Here is a 14,931-nt window from a genome sequence, read left to right on the forward strand (position 1 = left end):
CTTAAGCATCGGAGTATTTCCATTGGGTAAACCCCCGGGAATCCTTCCTTTCATCTTCCCAGGTCCCGCTCATTGCCAACAAGGAGTCAGTCAGCGGTCAGCTAGGAGTGCCTGGATCACGTTACATCATTTGGCGTCGTCTGTGGAAAACACTTCAAAAGGCCTCTCCCTAAACTTTTTCAATCCTTCCTTCTTCCTTGAAACAATCCAACGCTCATGGCCTCATCTAACAACGTCGGATGAAGCACGGAGATAGATAACTCCAGGGAACACCCCTAGCTTCCTACTGTCTGTATCGGACAGTTCACCGTCCCCCTCTCAGCGGACGAAATCCCCAACTTAAGCGTGCCTCTCACAATGGCACCTGTCATCGCCCCACTTCCTGCTACAGTCGGAACAACATTCACTGAACCATCGGTCGTGCCCCTAGCAGCCAGCCCAAACCAGCTGGAGGACCTGGTGCAGAGCATGAGGGCCATGCAGGCTCAAATGCAATAGTTCCAACAACTTCAACTCTATCAACAACACGTACTACATCAGGTCTCACAGTATCAATATCAACAGCAGTTCCCCCAACTGCCCCAACCTCAGTTTCAACAGCCTCAGCTCTCGCCTCAGCGCCTAGCTTTGCAGCAAGCCAAATCTCGCCGCCAGAACGAGCACTCCGGCCGAGGAGAGGCCCCCAAAAAACCAGGCCTCACCCCACGGCAAACGGGAGAGACCAGCTACCCCGATCTCATCGTGGGCGGACAGGTCGGGAGGACCCTGACTTGGCAGGTCTACGTTGCTCTGGCAGTCGAAGCTTGGAACCCCGATCCTAGAGAACTGGTTCAAAATCCTAGCAGCAGACTCCAGACAAGCTCCTTCTGTCCATAGCCATCACCAGCGGATCAAGCTACCCCCGGCGCAAACAGTCCTGGATAGCACGGAAGTGAGCAGCACAAAAGCCGAACCCATTAGAAAGCAGAGGCACCGACGCCGAGCTCGTCGATCTGTCACCCGCGATTTGCCCAAGCTCATGGGAAAAGAAGAGGTAGGCTCGGCCGAAGCCAAAGCTCCCCTTCTCTCAGTTCCGTCCCCCCTGTCTTCCGAACTTTTGGCAATCCCGATGCCCAAGGATTTCGAGCTCCCCCCTCTTGATAAGTACGATGGGTCGTTCGACCTGAATGATCATGTAGGCGCCTTTCAGTCACAGATGCACCTAGCGTGAGCCAGCGAGTCATGCATGTGCATGGCCTTCTCCACTACTTTTAGGGGAGCAATCCGCACGTGGTACTGAGCGCCCGGGTCAATAAGAAGTTGGGCGCAGTTTGCACAAGCCTTCACGTCGCACTTCGTCACCAGCAAGCGGTGCCCACGAACTGAAGAAAGCATCTTCGACATAGCACAAAGGGAGGGAGAGTCCATCAGGAATTATATCAAGCGGTTTAATGACGCTTGTATCCAGATACCGCGCCTGGATCCCGCCGTATGCCTAGCAGCGGCCAAGAAGGGCGTGAAGCACAAAGAGTTCAAGTGGCACATGGTCCTCAACCAACCCGCGACCATAACCGAGTTTCTAAAGCTTGCGGATAAGTTCATAGCCACCGAAGAGATCAACCAGAAGGGGGAGGGCGCATCAGAAAAAAAAAAAAGAGAAGAGCCTTCCAGTCAAGTAGACACCCGAAGAAAAAAGGAAACAGTTCGGAGTGCAAAGCTGGGTCAATTGTTCCGAGCTCCTACACCAGACCGAGCTGATTACACCTCACTGAACGCAAAGCGGGCCGAAATCCTAATAGCAATCAAGGATGCCCCGTACATGAAGTGGTCACCCCGTCTGAGGGGGAATCCCAATGAAAGAAATAAGAGTTTGTATTGTAGTTTTCACAAAGACCACGGTCATAGAACTGAAAGCCGTAAAAACCTCCGCGACGAGATAGAGGAGTTCATCCGTTGCGGATATTTGAGAAACTTTGTACAAAATAATAATAATAATAATAATAATAATAATAATAATAATAATAATAGTAATAATAATAATAGTAATAGTAATAGAGTAGGTCGGCAAGGGGAGCATGGTAGAGACGCTCCGGAGTCCAGCAGTAGGCTGGCCGAACAACCGCAGAAGCAGCCTCCGGAGGAGAGGCCAATTCGAGGAACCATCCACATGATAGTGGGAGGTTCGGTCATCACGAGTTGCACCTCAGCAGCAGCTCGGACATCAGTTCGTGAGGCCGCCCAAGAAGAGCAGAACCCCCCAAAGCGAACGTCAGTTCGAGGGCTGGCCGAACAACGGCAGAAGCAGCCTCCGGAGGAGAGGCCAATTCGAGGAACCATCCACATGATAGTGAGAGGTTCGATCGTCGTGAGTTGCACCTCAGTAGCAGCTCGGACGTCAGTTCGTGAGGCCGCCCAGGAAGAGCAAAACCCCCCAAAGCGGCCGAAGACGGGAGATCCAATTTTCTTCACAGAAGACGATGTACGAGGGGTCCACTACCCCCATGATGACGCACGCGTGATAAAGCTAAGGATCAACGACTTCGAGGTCAGGCGCGTACTCGTGGACTCAGGTAGCTCGGCCGACATCCTCTTTAAAGCTACGTTCGACCAGCTTCAGTTGCAGAGAAGCGATCCGAGGCCTACGGACACCCCTTTAGTAGGCTTCAGCGGAGAGGAAGTCCGCCCCCTTGGGAAGATAACAGTACCTGTAGAGATTGGCACATGGCCTTGTGTGGTCAGATTCAAACACAACTTCCTGGTGGTAGCGACCCCCTCTCCCTACAATGTCATAATAGGCCGATCGATCACCCATGTCCTACGAGCGGTGGTCTCCACTTACCACTTGGCTATGAAATTCCCAATAGATTTCGGTGTGGGAGTAGCGCGGGGCGACCAGCTTGAGTCCCGCAAGTGCTACATTGCCACCCTAAAGGGAAAAACCATGGTGGCCGATTACCTCGAACTGGAACAACCCACGAAGCAAGGCGAAGAGCGGGCCGCGCCCATGGAAGAAACATTCATGGTCCCGACCTCAACAACAGACCCAACTCGGACATTTCAGATTGGCGCTTCCGTCCAGGAGCCCCTACGATCCGAACTGGTAAGCTTTTTACTTCAAAATTTAGATATTTTGGCATGGTCCGCGGCAGAAATGCCCAGTATAGACCCCAGACTCATAACTCACAAGCTGAACATTGATCCTGTAGTTAGCCCCGTTAGACAGAAGAAACGCAACCTAGCCCCAAAACGGTGGAAAGCGGTCGACGAGGAAGTCAAGAAGCTCCTCGTGGCGGACTTCATAAGAGAACAATACCCGAGCTGGGTAGCCAACCCCATCCCAATAAAGAAGCCCAATGGCAAGTGGTGCATGTGCGTCGACTACATCAACCTGAACCGGGCTTGTCCGAATGACTGCTTCCCACTCCCTTGAATCAACCATCTGGTGGACGCAACCTTAGGGCATGAGTTGCTCAGTTTCTTGGACGCCTATTTGGGCTATAACCAGATCAAGATGGACCCGGCAGACGAAGAAAAGACTGCTTTCATCACAGAGTTCGGCCTCTACTGTTACAAGGTTATGCCCTTCGGGTTGAAAAACGCAGGGGCAACCTTTCAGAGACTTGTAAATAAATTGTTTGCGCCGTTAATTGGTAGAAAAGTAGAATACTATGTAGACGGCATGGTCGTCAAAACTCAATTCTCATATGAATTAGTACAAGACTTGCATTCTGTTTTTGAAATTTTGCATAAGTTTAACATGAGATTAAATCCAAACAAGTGTGTGTTCGGCGTGACCTCAGGTAAATTCTTAGGATACATCGTTAACCAGCGTGGCATTGAAGCCAACCCGGATAAGGTTAAGACCATCTTAGACATGAGACCACCCCGTAAGTTAGAGGAGGTTCAGAGGTTGAATGGCCGCATAGCCGCCCTGAGTCGCTTCATGTCCAAATCGGCAGACCATTGTCTGTCGTTCTTTAAGGAAATCAAGAGCAAAGGGTTCGAGTGGACCTGAGACTGTCAGTTCGCATTTGACGAGCTCAAGAATTACCTCTCTAGTGTGCCGATCTTAACCCGGCCCGAGGAGGGCGATGTTTTAGAACTGTACCTCTCGGCGAGCGACAAAGTGGTCAGTTCGGTACTAATAAAGGAAGTAGATCGGGTCCAACAATCCATCTATTATATTAGTAAAGTATTGTAGGGAGCAGATACGAGATACCCGGAGATGGAGAAGCTAGCATACGCATTGATAATTACAGCTCGGAAGCTCCGGCCGTACTTCCAAGCTCATACTGTTATCATCCTTACCGACAAACCTCTGAGACAAGTCTTGCTTAAGCCCGAGGTCTCTGGTCGGTTGATGAAGTGGGCCATTGAGCTCAGTGAGTACGACCTCTATTACAAGCCACAAACTGCCATTAAGGCCCAAGCCTTAGCAAATTTCATAGTCGAATGCACATTCAACTCCGAAGTTCCTATTCCGGTTGAGCGCGAGGCTCCCACCTCGGGTGAGCCCGGAGCTCCCAGATCGGTCGAGTCCAAACCCCGTGAAGTAGTAGCCAGTGTGGCACCTCTCCTAGCCGAGCTAAAGGATCGTGGGCAGATGAACTACCTAGTGTCTTATGGGCCTATCGAACCACGGAGAAGACTACTATGGGAGAAACACCCTTCAATCTCACCTACGACACTGAAGTAGTGATTCCCGCAGAGATTGAAGTACCTACATTGCGCCTGGAAGCATACAGCGATCAAACAAACGAAGATGAGCTATGTACCAACCTCGACCTACTCGATGAAGTGAGGGACCTCGCATACATTAGGACCGTAGCCTACTAGTAGAGAGTAGCTCGATACTATAACGCCAGGGTCAAGAGGCAAAACCTCCGTGTTGGCGACCTGGCCCTTCGTAAAGCTATGGTGCCTGAGCCTGGTACTGGCAAGCTCAGATCCAACTGGGAAGGTCCTTACCGAGTGAAACGAGTGCTCGGGGAAGGAACATATGAGCTTGAGACCCTCGAAGGGAAACAAGTACCTCGAGCATGGAATATTGTAACTTGAGGCAATATTACCTATAAAAAATCCAGGAGCGGACTATGGGTCCCTCCCAAAGACTAAGGGCCAGAATACCAAGCTAACATGACCTCAGCACAAGAAGACCCCAGTTGCCACTCCGGCCTGAAAAAAAAATAAAAAGTCTAGGAGCGAACTACGGGTCCCTCCCAAAGCCTAAGGGCCATAATACCGAGCTAACATGACCTCGGCACAAGAAGACCCCAGTTGCTACTTCTGCCTGGGAAAAATCCAAGAGCGGACTGCGGGTCCCTCCCAAAGCCTAAGGGCCAAAACACCAAACTAACAAAGACCTCGGCGTGAAGAAAAGACACTTTAGTGGCAAAGGCAAGGTATGAAATATTAAAAGCGTAAGTAGCTCGGGTTTAAGCCCTGCGAAGCATAGTTTGTCCTGATACGTTGGCCGAACCAAGAAATAGCCAACCAATGCTTAGCTCGGGCATACGTTGTAATCACTCCGTGATATAACACGGGCCTTAAACTTGACAAATTGGGATAATGCCTACCAAAGAGCCCTACTTCAAGTATGTAACTTTAACAGCTCAAGTGATGAGATTGCTTTAGTAAAAATAAAGGAAGTCCATCATACTCAGAAGAAGGAAGAAACTTTCATTTATTCAAAAAAAAAATGAATGACAAAGTGCAATAACCGAGCTAAACAGCTCGGGAAAGGTTCCATCATCATAGGGCACAACCGCCCAACTGAAAACTTGTGAAAGACCGGGTTTACGGCACCCAGAAGCTGCAGAAGCCCAGAGAAACGCCACCTCAAGAATCTGCCTCCTCATCCTCTGGAGAATCGGGCTCCTCTTCATCCGCTTGGTCCGCTGTCTCAGGAGACAGACTCTTCATAGTAATGCTGTCGAGGTTGAGCCCGGAGAACTTCTTTTGAACCAGCCACCGGCAGAGCTTAATCCCTGAGCGGTATGAACCCGAACCATACTCCGCCTGGAGGTCATGAAATTCCTAGGAGTCTTTAAAATCACAGACCACTTTCTCTCGCTCAATGGTCCGGTTCAGAAGAGTGGACTCCAAGTCCCGCATCTACTGCCTGAGAATCTCCCTCTCCCCCGCCATCCTCGACGACTCCTCCCTGTAGCGTGCGCTCTCTTCAATAAGCCGAGCGATTTGAGCTTCCTGGTCATGGACGAGCAGCTCCCGAGACTTGCTCCCCTTGCGGGTGTACTGGAGCTCGCCCTGGATCCGGTCAAGCTCAACCTGGAGCTTCTGGTTGGTAGCACACTAGTCGAGAGCGTCGATGCGATGGATGTGCGTTTGGAGAGCCATGGCATGAATGGCAGAATTTACCTGTTGGCAAGAAAGAAATATCAAAAGATAGCAGGAAAGGGCAAAACAAGAGAAGAGGGAAAAAGGTCACTTACCACCATACAGTGAGCAGAGGCGAACGCGGATAAATCCCTGGGCTCCATGTTTCCCCACTGAGCGATTTCATCATTGGTAATTGCTTTCCGACTCCTCCAACGGGCTACCAGATAATCATTTACCCCTTCCCAATTTCCCACTGGGAATCGGGGGTAAGGACGGGGCTGAAGGGGGTTGAAGGATACCTCCCCTGATTGAGGGAGTTCACTTCCCCTAGGGTTAGTCCCACTAGTCCCCTCAGGGGGGCATCGGAACCTCGAGCGAAAGAGAGGTAAGGACTAACTCGGCAGACCTGAACTCAGTGCTTCCCGAAGGTGGGGTTCGGTCGGGGCACGTCCTCTTCGCTTGGCGTCTCTGACTGCCCGAGAGAAGGCAGCGTAAATCAGCACTAGACATGATGGCTGCTACAAGACCACAAGGTATTAGTCTGATAATAAACAAAATGCATGTGTACACAAGTCGCAAAGCACTATGCGACCTAAAAGACCGACCTACCCGGGCTCAAGCCTACCTGCACGAGCTTCTCCTCGGCTAAGTAGTCTAAGCAACGGAAGCCTACCAACGCCCAGGACAGCATCATTTTCTGAGTCTCAGGGTCCAGCTCGGCCCCGGGGTCCTGGATAGCGCCCCTTCAAGTAGTAGGAAAGGGCCACCTCTCAGGGTTACGGACCACAAAGTAGTCCCGCTTCGAGGTGAGAATCTTATTCGGCAGCTCATATAAGAGCTTATAGCCGCGACGGGGTGAGAGGTAATAAAAGTGCCTCTTCGGTGGAACCCCAAGAGCAGCATTCTTTATACAAAGGATAGAAGCAAAAATATCAAGATTTAAAGGGAGACAATACTCGTAACACAAAGATATAGTCCCAACCATGTTTCGAATGGCGTTGGGATGAAGTTGGTCAATGGTGATGTTAAAATGATTTAGCACCTCCACTATCAAGGGGTGCAGGGGGAGACGCAAGCCAGCCTCGAGCTGTTCCTGAAAGATTACTATATCATTGGGACCGTGCTCCCAAGGGAAGTTGCCAGTAGGGAGGCTATAAACCAAGTCCCTAGGGAGACGAAAGTAGCAGATCAGAGACCTGAGTCTCTCTGTTGTCATTAAGGAAGGGCCAAAGGTATCAAGCTCCCTTCCCATAGAAGTAGATGCCGTATCGCCAGAGGCTTCCTGGGCCTCCGGATACGCTCCCAGGCTCCCCCCAAGCTCGAGGGAGCATCATCATCCTGGCATGACGTGGGTACCCAGACATGGCTAACGGCGATTGGGACTCAGCAGAGTAAGACGAAATGAAGTAGACTGAAGAACTCGAGTAAGCCAGGCGAAGTATGCGACCTCAGAATCCAAAGGATGGCGTGGAGGAAGGTAGGGCCTGAGGGGGGCCCTATTTATAGCCCTCGCCCTTTCAAACTAATGGCCCGAATCAAAGCAGATCCAACGGTCCGCAGATTTCCTGACCGCACGCCTTCTAAAAACCGAAGGCAGTTGGCAGCACATCTTCCACAATTGAGGTAGTCGCAGCCGCACGACATTCAGAATTAAAGGCCACCTCATCACTTTTTCGGAATCTGAAAAGTCAGGGAAGACAGAAGATCTCTTGATTCTCGCGAACACATTTAATGAGGGTAGTCAATCAAGTTTGAATTTTGGCCAAATCAGCCCATCGCGCTTCATAAACTCCCCACGCTAAGGCGATACCCTTAGCCCGAGGAGTGGGGGGCAATTGATGAAGGGTGATTTGACCTGATCTATGAAATAGCGATACGTGGACACTGACTCAACGTAAGTGACAACTCAATATTGTGGTCCGGTACAACTAACAGGCCCCTAAAGTAGCTCGCCATGACGCAAGCTCCGAGTTCCCCGAGCTACCCCCCAAGGGATGTTCCGAGGCAACTTCAGCTCGCAAGCTAAGAAAACCAGCTCGCCTGAACTCCCAAGCAGACAAGTCATCCCGAAGACTAATTCTACTAAGGGTACACCTGAAGTATTCCTAGCTCGCTACAAAGTAGCTCGTGAATGGGTCGCACGAGCATTCCGCAGGAAGCTTCTATTTGACAGGCCGTACTAGTCAAACTGCGCCATATCCCCTACTAACGGCACAGTCCCTGTCCTTTGGGCAGTCTGCACCCACATCTCTCAGTAGGTGGAGGCGTGCCTGTCACTTTGGAGACGTGTCACTCGCCCAGGTAAGGAGTACTTCACAACGGTCACCTGCGTAGCCCTGGCAGGTAACGGCTATAGCAGGGAGCCCAGTGGCGGTTATGTCTGATCTCCCAAGGAGCACCCCTATAAAAGCCCTCAGGACAGAGGAGAAACTTCTTCTTAAAAAAGAGGACCAAAACATCTCTTGAGTATAGGAAAACTGTGCGACCTCTACTCTTAGCCTTTGTTCTTCCTTTCACTTTCCATACACAGTACTAACTTAAGCATCGGAGTATTCCCACTGGGTAAACCCCCGGGAATCCTTCCTTTCATCTTCTGAGGTCCCGCTCGTTGCCAACAAGGAGCCAGTCAGCAGTCAGCTAGGAGTGCCCGGATCGCGCTACATCAAATAGTAATTTTATCTCTTTTATATATTATTTTAAAAAAATTAATTTATCTTTAAAATTTTATTAAATTTATTACTTTTATTGATAGCAGAGTTTAAAAATTGTCTTTATCTGCTATAACTCCTTTTTTTTTTCTTTGTGCGTGGGTGTGTGCTGTTTTAAAAAACAAGGAAAATGGAATACTTGTAAAACACAATGATGCCACCAAATACCCATTTTTAAAATGTAGAATGATGACAAGAAGCACACACCTGTAACTGCAAATCATCTAAATCTCAAATATAATCGTGGTCTTATCATATTAGATGTAATTAGCCCAATTGATAATTACATCATGTTTAAGAGGTTAAGAAAAGTCAGGTTGAAACCGCTTGGTATATTGGGTTTAGATTCTCCTTGATAATTTTCAGTCATTTTATCGGAAGAACCCATTTTTTATTGACTATTAGTTTCTATATTTTGGTGTTTACATCAATAAATCCACTTAAGATTCCCTTTTAAATGCCAATAATGCCCTCAAACTTATATTTTGAATGATTATTAGCCTTTTAAAATGTCTGAATTATTTCTCCAATTACAAAACCCAAATAGCACTTCTTTTTCTTGTACTTATCCATTCACGATAAAAACTATCCACAAACAGGAGTCCGGATCTCTTATTACTATTGGGCCCATTACACATATTGGGCTTTTTATGATTCATCTCTCTCTCTCTGTGAATTTTGATAAAACCTATTGATTACCGATTTTATGATGCCGGTTGATTGGTTACGTGTTTAATTAAATGTAAAACATCATACTCTATAAAATGAAATGAAATTGAAAATAGCAGAAGATTCAAGAATGTAAGATTGATGATTACGTAGGGCACTGTTAAGAACCCTTAAAATGTTATAATCATGTACTTTGGTGGTTTCCTTGCATTAAGTTCCCCTTCTGCGAATAGCTTGTGGGTAGTAGATCTGAGCCTGTAAAACTAGGACAGTTACGGGCTTAGAATTTGTTAAACTTTAAATGGATCTGGCCTGACTGGGCCTAATGCGGGTAACTTTGAGAAACAATTGACACCAAAAGTATAATATAAAAGAGGAAAGGAAAAAAAGAAATCAAAGTTAAACTAATATTTGATACTACCACTAAAATGAGATTTTGTTAATATTTATTATTTATATATTATGCATATATTTTATGAATTAATGGTATTGAGTTTTGTTGTGGCACACCAACCTATCTCATGTATACCTATACTATCAACGCCTGTTGGGCCTGGAAAGCCCTATTTAAAATGGGCCTCAAAATTAGACGCTGGTCTAAGCCAAGGGCTTACAGAATAGACCTAACCTACTCCTACTTTTTTTTTTTTTTTTCGTAGAAGCTCGCTTTTTGGAAAATATTAATTTTTCAATGACCATTTATGTGAAACAAACATCATAAAATAGCTATTTTTAGAAAAAAGAATTCATATTGCTTCATTTTACATGCAACTTAATGAACCCATGTCATGTTGGCCTTCATAATAGTATTTAATTTTGGATGAGTAAAAAGAAAACATGGTTAAGGCCCTAATAACTCCAATTTTTATAATTGAATGAAGTATGGATATACCCTTATCTTTTCCAATCTAATAATATATATTTAGGCATTTATATTTATGTTTGTATCCACATATGACCCCGTTTTCAAAAAGAAAAAGTTATTCATTCGGGATTCAGGATAAGATTACCTATATTCTTTTGATTTCTAGGTAAATTATACAATGATTTTTTTAGCTATAAGAAGTCATTGTTAGAATAAAGAAAATTTAATTATCTATCTAGAAGATAGGTATCACTTATTCAAATAAATAATAGCTAAGGAAAGTAATTTTTTTTCATGAATACCTTATATGAATCTGAAAAAAATAACATTGGAAAAGTATCAATGAGACAATGACAACGACGTCATAAAGTTAATATGCATTTATTAATTTCGTTGGCTTGAATGTTGTAATGATTAACTAGCAGGGGCCCATGCGATGCTAATAAAACCCAATGCCTAATTTGCTGGTAAAAATGATCAAAAGGATATATTGAATGTCAGCCATATGCTTAATCAATTATTAATTTTCAAGAATTGTATATTGGTTAAATAATCAATAAACTAGTGTATTATTTAAAATGAATTAAAGAGTGTATTAATAAAACCAAAATGGACCGGCTCGTTGAAAAAGAGATGGACCGGTGTGATTAGACCAAAGGTGAACTAACTTTTATGTTTTAAATTTAAATAGTGGGTTTGGAATCGGATCTGGAGCGGCTGCCCAAAATCCATCCCATTAAATTCATCTTTCTAACCCAACAACATAGTTTGACGCAAGTGAACAAATCAAAACAGGGGTGAGATATCCACCCTTCTTTCCCTCCCAAATGCCGTCCAACGAATTCGTTGGCGATTAAAACCTCGTAAACAGCTAATAGGTTTAAAAAAAAAAAAATTTATGTGAAAGGCATACATGTAAGAATGAACAACCGCTGATTGGACTGTGTTTGATGTTGATCGTTCGTATGCCTCTCCACAAATCTCAAACTATTATTTTCCAAAAAATGACTGCTGCAGCAATGCAAGCTATTGTTCTCTGTTTGTTCATGCTCTCCTCCATCTTTTAACGTCAACAAGTCCGAGGCCATGGGACTGGTGCATCCATGAGAGAGAACTCTTTTAGAAAGTGTAAGCCCAAACAACAACTGGTTCTCGTTATGTTCCTGCTGCTCTCTATTCTTGCTCTCTCCCCTGTTTTGATGTTGTCCATGGTGAAGCTGTCAGGTTTGGTTTGAAAGATAATGAACACAACCGTAGGTTCTATTTTGAGAGGAATCGTGGGTTAGTTAGCGTGAGAACAATAATCGTATTCACAATAAATTATGACTCCACTTTAAATTTGTTTGTTGGGGTGAGAAAGTGTTGAGACTTGAGATCTGATTGGTCTAATAGCTCAATTTCTTGGCTTTAAAATAATAAAAAATTTCAAAATTTTGTAAAAACGGGAATGGGGATTTTGGAGCAAAATTGGAAGAGGAAGATGCCACGTGGACTGAGTCACTCTATATAATATAGTATATATTAATCATATTAATCATTATTATACTAATTTTATTTATCATTATTAAATAATTTATGGAAGTAATGATAATCTCTACTAATTAATGGTAATGTATTGATGATTGTTTTTGCTATTTATATTGATTTACAGTCTCTCTGAGCCATGCTTTGTAGATTGGTCCAGCTCGCCATGCGAGTACGTGCAGGCAATTCTCTAGTTAGGAGCTTTCAGATCGCACACTATCAATTGTCGCCATCTATGTGAAATGATCGAAAGGTCATCCCAATCTTAGTTGCAGCTTTAGTCTCTACCCCAACTTCAATGGACTCTTCCAGCAACACCGGGAAAAGCATCGAAATGAACGTCACCTGGGGGCAAGATCAGCAATCAACCTTTCCTCAAGGCCCAACGGTATGTATCGGCCAGTTTATTATTCCCCTCACAACTTCAGGGGTCTCATCACTGTCTATACCACAGGCCACCCTACAAGTGAGTGTCCCACTCCCCCCGATGGGCACGACCCTCTCAAAGCCATATGTGATCCTCCCTGGAGTCAAGTACTCCCAATTCCATGACCTCGTCCAGTGTGTTCGGGCAATACAGATCCAGATGCAACAGGTCCAACAATGCCAGCAGTTTCAACAGTGCTATCTGTACCAGCAATATCAACAGCAGTTTCCACCGCTACAGTTGAACAAGTAATTGATTCCACCTTGGCACACAGGGTTGCACTAGGAGCAAGACCAGAACCAACCAAAACGTCTGTCGATCCCCCTATCAGGGTGAGGGGACCTCGCAGGTGCCAGTCCCTCCCAAGGGCCAGACTCCAGCTCATGGGAGGAGGGACAGTTAACACATTCTTACAGAATCACAAGGAAACCTGAGAAATAGGCTCAAGGTCAGCTAGCTCAACAGGGTCAACCAGCAAGAGAACGATGGGTCACGGAGAGATAATAACAAGCTCGGGGCCAGAGGTGCGAGCTCAAGGCCAACCCCTTCAGTGCTCCATTGTAGCTAGTGCAAACTCCACAACCAAGAGAACTCGGCAAGAAGGAACCCAAACCCACCTTGCAACAATGTCCAGGAGCACGAAAGAATTAGGCTTGAGGTACTGGATCAGACTGAGGTTAGCAGCACCAACACTGACCCAGGGAAGAAGCAATAGTGGCGATGTCACAAGGCTCGTCGCTCTTCAGCCAGAAACAGCTCACCAGTAAAGCCTAGCCAACAAGCAGAACGAGTTAAAGAAAGAGAAGAAGTAACCTCGGAGCAACGAAGACTGTGCCTCTCTTGCTTAGCCGGTCATCCCCTCTGTGCCCTAAGCTCCTAGCTGACCCAATGCCAAAAGACTTCAAGATCCCACCTCTAGATAAGTATGATGGGTCGTTTGATCCCAACGATCACGTGGATTCCTTTCAATCTCAAATGGGTTGACGAAACCTGCATGTGTGTGACCTTCTCCACCACATTTAGGGGAGTAGTTCGGACCTATTATAGAAACCTCACACCGTGCTCCATCAAGAGTTGGGCGCAGTTTTCTGACCTGTTCACTACGGACTTCATCGCCAGCAAGAAATGCCCGAAGTCATAGGAGAACCTTCTGAATGTGGTCCAGAAGGAGGGAGAATCAATTAGAAGCTACATCAGGCACTTCAATGACACTTGTCTGTAGATACTGGACTTCAATCTAGTTGTATGTCTCACTATAGCAAAGAAGGCAATCACCCATAGAGAATTCAAGTGGCATGTGGTAGCCAACAAACCAAAAAATATCACCGAGTTCCTTAAGTTGGTCGGCCAGTTCATCGGTACCGAGGAGGAGATTAACCAAAAGAATGATAATCCACCGACTAAAAAGAGGAAGAGAGAGGATGAAGGGACGAGCAACAGTGGGCAAAAAAGAAAGAAAAGTAAGTCCCCAAGCAGGAGAAGAAGCAAGTCAATAAGCAGATACCCCTCGCGCGGCCACAAGCTAGGCCGACATTCCAGGAACCCACTAGTAGAGAGAACGAACTATACCCCTCTGAATGCTAAGCGATGAGAGATCTTAATGGCCATAAAGGACTCCTCCTTTGTCAAATGGTTGCCCAGGCTAAGGGGAGACCCGACAAGGGGATCATCAGGGGGATCAAAAGAGGAATGCCCCCAAGATTAGCAAATAGAACGAGCAGCCACCTTGACAACTACCAAAGGAGAGGCCAGTTCGCGGATGATCAATATGATCACCAGTGGGTCCATCATTGTAGAATGTACATCTGTCCCCAAGACTAGTAGGCAAAATGAATAGCCACCTCGGCAACTACCATAGGAGAGGCCAATTCGTGGAGTGATCAATATGATCACCTGCAAATCCATCATAACAGGATGTACATCAGCAGTCGAGAGAACCTCAATCTGTGAGTTGAAACACGAGGAAGAGAATCCGCTAAAGCGACCTCAGTTCAAAGAACCTATTTATTTCACTGAAGAAGATGCATGTGGGATCCATTACCCACATGATGATGCTTTATTAGTGAAGCTAAGGATCAACGACTTCAAGGTGAGATGGATCTTAGTGGACTCAAGCAGCTCAGCAGACACTCTTCAAGGAGGCCTTTGGCAAATTGCAGTTGCAGCAGAGCAACCTGAAGCCAGCAGATACACCCTTGGTAGGGTTCAGCGGTGAAGAGGTCAGGCCTCTTGGTCGAGTCACAATACCTGTGGAGGTAGAAACGTGGCCGAACATTGCACGGTTTGAGCACACACTTCTGGTAGTCATGACTCCATCCCCCTACAATGCGGTAGTAGGTCGACCTATCACACACGTTTTACGTGCGATAGTGTCCACCTTCTAGCTGGCGATGAAATTTCAAACTTAGTACAGTGTGGGG

This window comes from Nelumbo lutea, chromosome 1 (assembly GCF_056320005.1).
Source record: "Nelumbo lutea isolate HS-2025 chromosome 1, American lotus-T2T, whole genome shotgun sequence".
Classification (NCBI taxonomy): Eukaryota; Viridiplantae; Streptophyta; class Magnoliopsida; order Proteales; family Nelumbonaceae; genus Nelumbo; species Nelumbo lutea.